Genomic DNA, 8,598 nt, shown 5'->3' on the forward strand with positions numbered 1-8,598 from the left:
AGAAAACAGAGCTTTATAAAGCTCCATGTCTGCACAAATAGTGTGTTAGTGGACTAGTAACTCTATGTGGACTCTGCTACAGAGTGTTAGTTGCCCAAATTTTGACATGCAACTGTGTCTATAAACTCAAAGGGATGGGAAACCTGCTCATGGACTGAAAAAGGATCTGCAGCTGTAGTTTTTTAGCAAGATCTGTGTCCTAAAAGAATTTTTTTAGGAAATAGTTTTTTTTTTTTTTTGTTGACAACTAATGATCAGGATTGGGTGAATAAGTGTAACTAATGTAAATAAATAATAAGAAATATGAATAGTCATCGGAGATGAGGTGAACAGTCTCTCCCTCATGTATATAATAAATATCAACCTGAATGAATAAATGTCAATTGATTTCGAGGAGTTACTGCTTGATCTGACATGGTATTAGAGCCAATGCCATTTTTGGCTTCTAACTACCATTGTAACTCCCTTCTGCCATTTTTAGAAATCTGGGTTTGACCTCTACATAATAATCAGGGTCTATCCTCTATGTAATAATCAGGGTCTACCTTCTGCGTGATAATCTAGGTAACACTTGAGTGAGGAGGCCATAAACGCTTTTCCATAAACTTTGTTGAATTCTCCATACGTTGCTGCTCTCTCCACGCTAGTATAACAACGCTCCACTACTAACTGCTCCTATACGCTACTGCTCTCTCCATGCTGGTAATAACTGAGTGCCTAATTTATCTACTCCTGTGCTCCAGCTACTCATCTGCTATTTACCTCATCGCTATTTTTCTGGTTGCGTATCTTTGTACGGTGCACTTGTTTAGTATTGGGATTACTTTCTCTACTCTTTGGCTAGCTAAAGTGGTTTACACTGCCTTGAACTTAGCAGTTTAGTGGTTTACATTCTCTAAAATTCCACAAAAAGCGTACATTGAAGCCAATGCAGTACCCACAAAAATATCCGAATCAAATCCCCCCTCTGATAGGCTACCACATGCTTTGATTATAGACAGAAACACCAACTTGTCGGGATTTATTCCTGAGTGTTGCATTTGATAATACATCCTCAGTGCTTCCATATAAAAGCCCTTTTTGACATAACCTCTAATGGTTTCCATATCACAACATTGCTCTGCTTGTGTTTGTGTGTCTCTTTCTGTATTGCATCAAAGATCAAGTTTGAGGATTCTCGGCAAAAGCATGAGACATACCATCTGTTTGGCAAATAGTGTCTTATATCTGCATGATTTTAGTTTTGAGCAACCTGTTTGTTCGATATGCAAAAATGTATGTATGGCTCGTAATTCTACTGAGGCATACTAAGTTACAATCTCTCATTAGAGCAGTGTTACGTTAAAACAACGCATAGATTGAGACATCATTGTATGGTGAGAGGATTATAAAGCATAGGATTTTGAGCATTTGATATTGTTTATCTTTTATTGCAACCATATTGTAATGCAAAATAAAAATAAAAATGGTGATATTCTATATGGATAGAATATAGTTTTTCTCTTTGTATATTAAATCAATTTCTTACCTAATCAAGAAGGAAGAATAAGGTTGTATTATTTTGAAGCACATTTTTCCAGCATAAGTATTTTTTAAAAGTACACAGATTTTACAATACACAGATTTTTTTTGCCAGCAGAAGTATTTTTTTTTAAAGTATGCATTCATATCTATTGTGGGAATAGTTCTCACTAGCAAGGAGAACTATCCTAAGTGGTCCCGGATGATAAAATACACCCTCATTTTCAATGAGTTGTGGAAAGGAGTGTGTATTGGAGACAGAAACAAAGAGCTAGAACAGCCTACCTTAGACAAAGAGTTCACCATTTGGAAAAATAAGAATAGGAAAGCCTATGCATTAATTGCAACATCTATAAGTGAAGAGTTGAGTCGCCATATTTCACCATTTTCAACTGCTTTCGAAGCCTTACAAACGCTGAAAGAACTCTATGACTCACATTCTGCACTTGAAGTTGTTCAACTCATGATTAAATGCTTCACTCTTGAATTGCAAAATAATGGTCCTCTTTCTCTTGCATCTGAAGTAAGTAAAATCTATAATGCATGATATCAAACCCACTAAGGTTGAATTGGATATTCCTCTTATCGCTTTTCTCAAGGAAATTTATCCTACTTACTCCAATTATCTTGAGTCATTGCAAGAAAATGGAAATCTCAAAGATATTAACTTTGACTCTCTTGTGAAAAGAATTGTTGAAAGAGAGAAAGCTTTTGGAAAGAAGACATCCCCTGAATCTTTTGAAGAGGCTGTGTGCCTTGCTCATAAAGAAAATAATCTTGCTCAATATTCTTCTAGAGGAAGAGGTGGTCGAAGAGGAAGAGGAAGATATTTCAGAGGCAGGGGGGAAAGACACTCTCAAGGAGAAAAGTCAGATATCACATGATGCCTCCACATGCAAGTTACCTTGGGACAAAATTGAGCAGCAAAGAAACCAACAGAAACGTAAAACTAATGACACAGAAAAAGGTAAAGCACCTAAATCCGCTCACTATGTTGTGGCACAATGTAATATCGGAGTAAATGAAGATTTATTTAATGCTTCACTTGCTTCTTGGAAAAATGATTGGTTTCTTGATTCAGGAGCAACTTGCCACATGACTCATAGAAAAGATTTTTTGAAGAATTTATTGACAATGTTGATGGTGCAGTATACTATGCAGACCAATCAAAAATCAAGCCATCAGGGCTTGGCACAATTAGGCTCAAATTGCTTGGTCTTCCAGACTTTCTTCTGCATCATGTTCTATATCTCCCATAGCTGAAGAGAAACTTGTTGTCCTTGGTCCACATCCACCAGCAAGGTCACTCCATTCATATGTTTGATGGCAAGATTGAGGTGAGAAAATCATCTGACCACTCACTTGTCATGATGGGAATAGAATTCGAAAGGCTACAAGGTACCTCTGCTCGTGCACAACATTTCTCATACAATTCTCATTATGAAGAAGGTACACTTCCATCAAGTTTATTATGGCATGCTAGATTTGGACATTTGAACTATGACAGCCTCTGCTTTTTGAAGAAAAATGGTGTTGCTGGTTTGCCTACAATTCCTAGGAAACTTGAGCAATGTGATGCATGCATTCTAGGAAAGCATAGCAAACAGTCTTTCCATGATTCACATTCAAGGGAACATAGAAAAATTGAACTCATTCATTCATATTTATGTGGTCCAATGCTTGTTCCTTCTGCAAATGGAAATAAATATATGATGACATTTATTAATGACTACACCAGAATGTGTTGGGTTTATTTATTAAAGAACAAATTTGTTTCTTTTCAAACATTCAAGAACTTTAATACATGGATTTAAAATGATGCACAATCTCATATTGACTCTATTCGCACTGATAGTGGAAAAGAATACACTTCAAATGAATTTGAAAACTATCTTCACCAACATGGGATCAAACATCAAACAACTGTGCCTTATAATCCCCAACAGAACAGTGTAGCTGAAAGAATGAATAAGACAATCTTAAATATGGTGCACTCCATGATGTTTTTCAAAAATGTAAAGTTGATGTTTTGGGCTGATGCAGTTCTATGTGCTGTATATATAAAGAATAGATGTCCATCTAATGCTATTAGAAACAAGACTCCATATGAAATGTGGTATGGGCATGTTCCTTCGGTAAAGCATCTCAGGGTCTTTGGTTCCACCTGTTATGCCTTGATACCAAAGGTACTTAGAAACAAACTTGGTGCAAGAAGTTGTAAGTGTATCTTCGTGGGGTATTCAAACACCTCCAAAGAATACCGTCTCTATGATGAAGTCAATAAAAAGTTTGTTGTATCTAGAGATGTAATATTTCTTGAATCATCCAAAACTGACAATGTTGATGAGAAGAAACTTGATTGCTTGGATAGATTCGCAAATGCAAAATCGTTTCAAGAATTTGATAATCACATTCCACATCTTGAAGGGGGGATTCCTATACTAGATCAACATGTGGAATCTTCTTCTGAAGAACTCTCTCCCCCACATGAAACTCCAACAACGGATGATGCTTTAAGTGATGTGATTGATAGAATTGGGAGACTCGATCTTGATTCAGTCCCAACTCAATCAATGGAGCAACCTGGACCATTTGAGAAAGGTCCTCCAAAGTGGTTGATAAAGACACTTGAAAGTGTTCATCTTGATGAGGTTGGAAAGACAGGAACTAGAAATTCAAACTGGCAAAAATGGAGGTGTTGTAGATGACTCTGATTCACCTGTTGATATGGATGTTTCTTATGATTGTGAATTGAATTTGTGTACATATTTCGAACCAACTTCCTTCAAAGAAGCTACTTCTCATGATGAATGGAAAGAAGCGATGCAAAAGGAGTATGATGCCCTGATAAAGAATAGCACTTGGAAGTTGGTTGATCCTCCATTAGGAACCAAACCAATTAGCTGCAAGTGGGTCTACAAGAATAAGTATAAAGCTGATGGCTCACTTGACAAGCACAAAGCCAGGCTTGTGGCAAAAGGTTTTTCAAAGAAGGAAGGGGTCGATTATGAGGAGAATTTTTCCCCCACAGCAAAATGGGCTAACATCCGGACACTCTTTGCCCTAGCAGCTCAGAACGGTTGGAAAGTCCATCAAATGGATGTAAAAACTGCTTTCTGGAATGGAGATCTAAAAGAGAATGTTTTTATGTCCCAGCTTGAAGGATTTGCTGTGAAAGGACATGAACATAAAGTATGCAAACTTGTGAAATCCTTGTATGGCCTCAAACAAGCACTGCGAGCCTGGTATGAGAAACTAACTGAGCATCTTCTGAAACTCAATTTCAAACATTATGATCTTGATGATGCAACTTTATTTGTCAAGAAAGTTGGAAAAATAGTTGTATATCTTGTGGCATATGTAGATGATCTTTTGATGACAGGGAACAATGAAAGCTACATTGCATCCATAAAGAAGGAATTGAGGAAAGGTTTTGAAATGACTGATTTGGGCTATGTTCATTACTATCTTGGTATTGAAGTAACTCAACATCCAAAGTCCATATTCCTTTCTCAAAAGAAGTACATTGGAGATATGCTAAATAGGTTTGGCATGACATAATGAAATCCTCTTACTACTCTGATGGAACAAAACTTAAAGCTCACATCTATTGAAGGAAAAGAATTTGAGGATGCAACAAAGTATAGAAAGCTTGTAGGAAGTATCAACTACCTAACTACTACCAGACCAGACATTTCGTTTGCTATTGGAATCCCCTCCAGGTTTATGCAAACGCCTTGTGAGGGACATTGGTCTGGTGCAAAAATAGTTCTAAGGTACTTGAAGTGAACTCAAGACTTTGGAATCAAGTATACACAGGTGGACGACTTCAACTTGATTGGATACTCGGATTCATACTTCGATGGAGACAAAGAAACTGGGGTATCTACTTCAGGTTATGATATGAGTCTTGGATCAGGAGCTGTCTCCTGAAGATCACGTAAACAATCAATTCTAGCAAATTCCTCAATAGAAGCAAAATATGTGGCAGCAGTTGAGGCAACAAAATAAATTGTGTGGCTCAGGAAAATTCTTGAAGATTCGCAGGTAAAACAAGAACAATCGGCTCCACTCATGATTGACAATACCTCGGCAATAAAGTTGGCCAAGAACCCAAAGTTCCATGATCGAACGAAGCACACCAATACTAAATATCATCTGATTCGACATCATGTTGAGGCTAAAACAATCCATCTCCGCCATTGTTCCACCTAATGAGAAAATTGCAGACATCTTCACCAAAGTGCTTGGAAGAGAAAAGCTTGAACGATTCAGAATGATGCTTGGACTCACCAACATCCCTTCAGATTAAGGGGGGGAATGTTGACACCTAATCATCAGGATTGGGTGAATAAGTGTAACTGATGTAAATAAATAATAAGAAATATGAATAGTCATTGGGAGATGAAGTGAACAGTCTCTCCCTCATGTATATAATAAATATCAACTTGAATGAATAAATGTGAATTGATTTCGAGGAGTTATTTCCTAATCTGACACTTTCTTAAAAAGTTTTTATAAAAGAAAAATCAACATTTTTTTTGTTATCATTCTTCTGCTTAGCTGGTTAAAATCTGCATTATTTTCATTTGAAATAGTTGTTAGAAAGCATTGGAAATATTTCTGTTCGTTATGCATGTGTTATAATGACTAGGATGCATGGAGAAAATATGAATGTATGAAAGACTCTCACTTTTAGAATACAACCTATTTTTCGAATTGAATATTTTCAAGAATTTTATTGTGCATGATTTTTGAGTCAGTGTCCCACCACCTATCATACGTCAACACCCCTACTGAAGACACTAAAAATGTACACATAAAATTTACCTAAAATCAATCAGTAACTCTTTATAGAGAAAACAAACATTAGTTCAGGCTAGGATCTTGGGATAGGTAGTGTGAGTAAACTGCCCAAGATCAGAAACCGAAACTAGTGTCTTTAAAAGAGAGAAAATTCCTTCTGCACTCATAGTACTGGGACCACTCTAGTCAAAGCAGAGCTAAATACGAGACAACATCGGACTATAAGTGAAGGTAGCCTACCTTTGCTTACAACTCCTTTGGGTATTCTGTGTATTGGGGATCCCTTCAGGGATTTCGGAGCTGAGTCGGGGACTCAGGTATCCTGCCCACACAGTGTATTGCTTGCGACTATGTCCCCCCCCCGGTAGTGTCTATGATCTGAAGTATCCTTAGTGGCCATACGTTTAGGGACTTACACAAGGTGACTGGGGAAGGTTTCCCTGGTACCTAACACAGACAAACCTACTCTATCTTCAGTTTTTGGGAGGGTGCTTGTCTTCACGAGAGTACTTGGCCCTTCAATCTGAGGTTCAGGCAAAGCTATAGAGTAACCATAACTATACATTTGGCCAACCCTCTCTATTATCCATTGTGATACTGGGTTTCATCTCTAGTGATCGGTGCTTATCAGACAGGGTCATTTCCCTCTGTTTGTTGATTACTTCACTTAGTGTATTTTATCATTGAGACTTTAACATATATCAAGATAAAATTTATTGATAAAAATTAACGGTCACCGTGGCTACATCCGGCCCTCGTCGTCAATATATATGATTGTTAAGACTTCCTCCACACATTGTGGAAGATCTGCCGAGCTCAGTGAACTGGATTCCCCATATTTGGGAAATCAGTCTCCAAGATCTCACACAGAATCTGTTTGGACAACCGATGATTCAAGCTTACTGGACGATTTATTTACTGTAGGATTTCTTCCTCCCTATAACCCTCTGATCATGAATCCGTTGGACCCACTCTTGGTTTGCATGGCACCTGTACCCTCTATGTCTTTAGTTGGAACATTTCCATCCATCCCGTTGTCGACTAACGGGTCGTGGAACTTTTTGGACACTTTTGGTCCCCCCCCCCACTTCCCCAGTCGACAGTCGCTACCACACCGTTGATGGCGAACCCTCCTGTCTCATTTATCCCAAGTAAAAACCCTCACAAGACACGCTCCACGAGTGGAACCCATCCTATGCCAAGTTCCACCCCCTTAGTGTTAAACTCTATACCTTCGACAAGTACTACATACAACGCTCCTTATAATGCTCAATATAGCATAGTTAGCGCAGGTCTCTTCAACCAATAATATGGTTGGAATCCATTGTATAGTTCTAACCCCCAGATTCAAGTATCTGGGGCCACTCCCAATATGCATATACCGGTTGGGAACGTAACAGTTCCCCCTCCATTTTCAGGCATGCATGGTCAGTCACTGATTGACATGAGCACTCCTTATGTCAGTCAAGGACATATGGTTAGTTATGTGGTGGGAAAGAATCCTCAAGGAGGTCCCAACCAATCCATGGGGGCACGCTACTCACAACCTCAAATGAGTCAAGGTGACACTACTTATCCTAGGGGAAATTCTATACCCCAGTGTTACACAGTAATTTGTCACCGTTTGTCACCGTCCCTGTTACCCCTCTCCCGCACGCTGGAGGACTCATTCTGGGACCTGTGAGAAGTGGCATGACCTAAAACCACTTGCATTATATTCCTCTAAGTATGAGCTTCATATGCCCTGAAGACATCTCCTGCAGAATACCCATAAAAAGACCTCTTTTGCATTGGCGCGGTTCCACAGTGTACTGCTCGTGCCAATGGGGGAAATCCTCTAAATAGGGCACGCCAGTTGGCGCTCTGTCTCAGAGTCGCACTCACGCCAACCCAGTTGGGTAAAGTTTTTAACAAACAAACTTCCGAAGGTTCTCCTTAACCCATTCACCAACTGAATCCGTGTTGAGTTAGGATGGTTTGGCTTCGAATCTCCATAGAAGGGAAGTGGTTTGCCACCTTTCATGGAAGCTTGTTAGTGATAAAGCCAATCCCATGAATATTGTGGTTGATCCTATCTCTTTCCCCTCTATCTATAAAAGCTTGTTCTTTTGCCTTGAGCAAGCTAGTTCCAGCAGAGTGCTAAGATAGCAAAAAGTTCCAGGAGTTCAAGAGATTGAAGTTGCAAGAGCCTTCTTTGCATCCATAAGGCCAAATCTAAGTGAGGAGATTCTTGTCACCAAGGAGAGAGAGGATTGTTTCCCATCCCAACAA

This window comes from Pinus tabuliformis, chromosome 5_1 (assembly GCF_031772625.1).
Source record: "Pinus tabuliformis cultivar Carrire ecotype Pingquan chromosome 5_1, CPIR1, whole genome shotgun sequence".
Lineage (NCBI taxonomy): Eukaryota > Viridiplantae > Streptophyta > Pinopsida > Pinales > Pinaceae > Pinus > Pinus tabuliformis.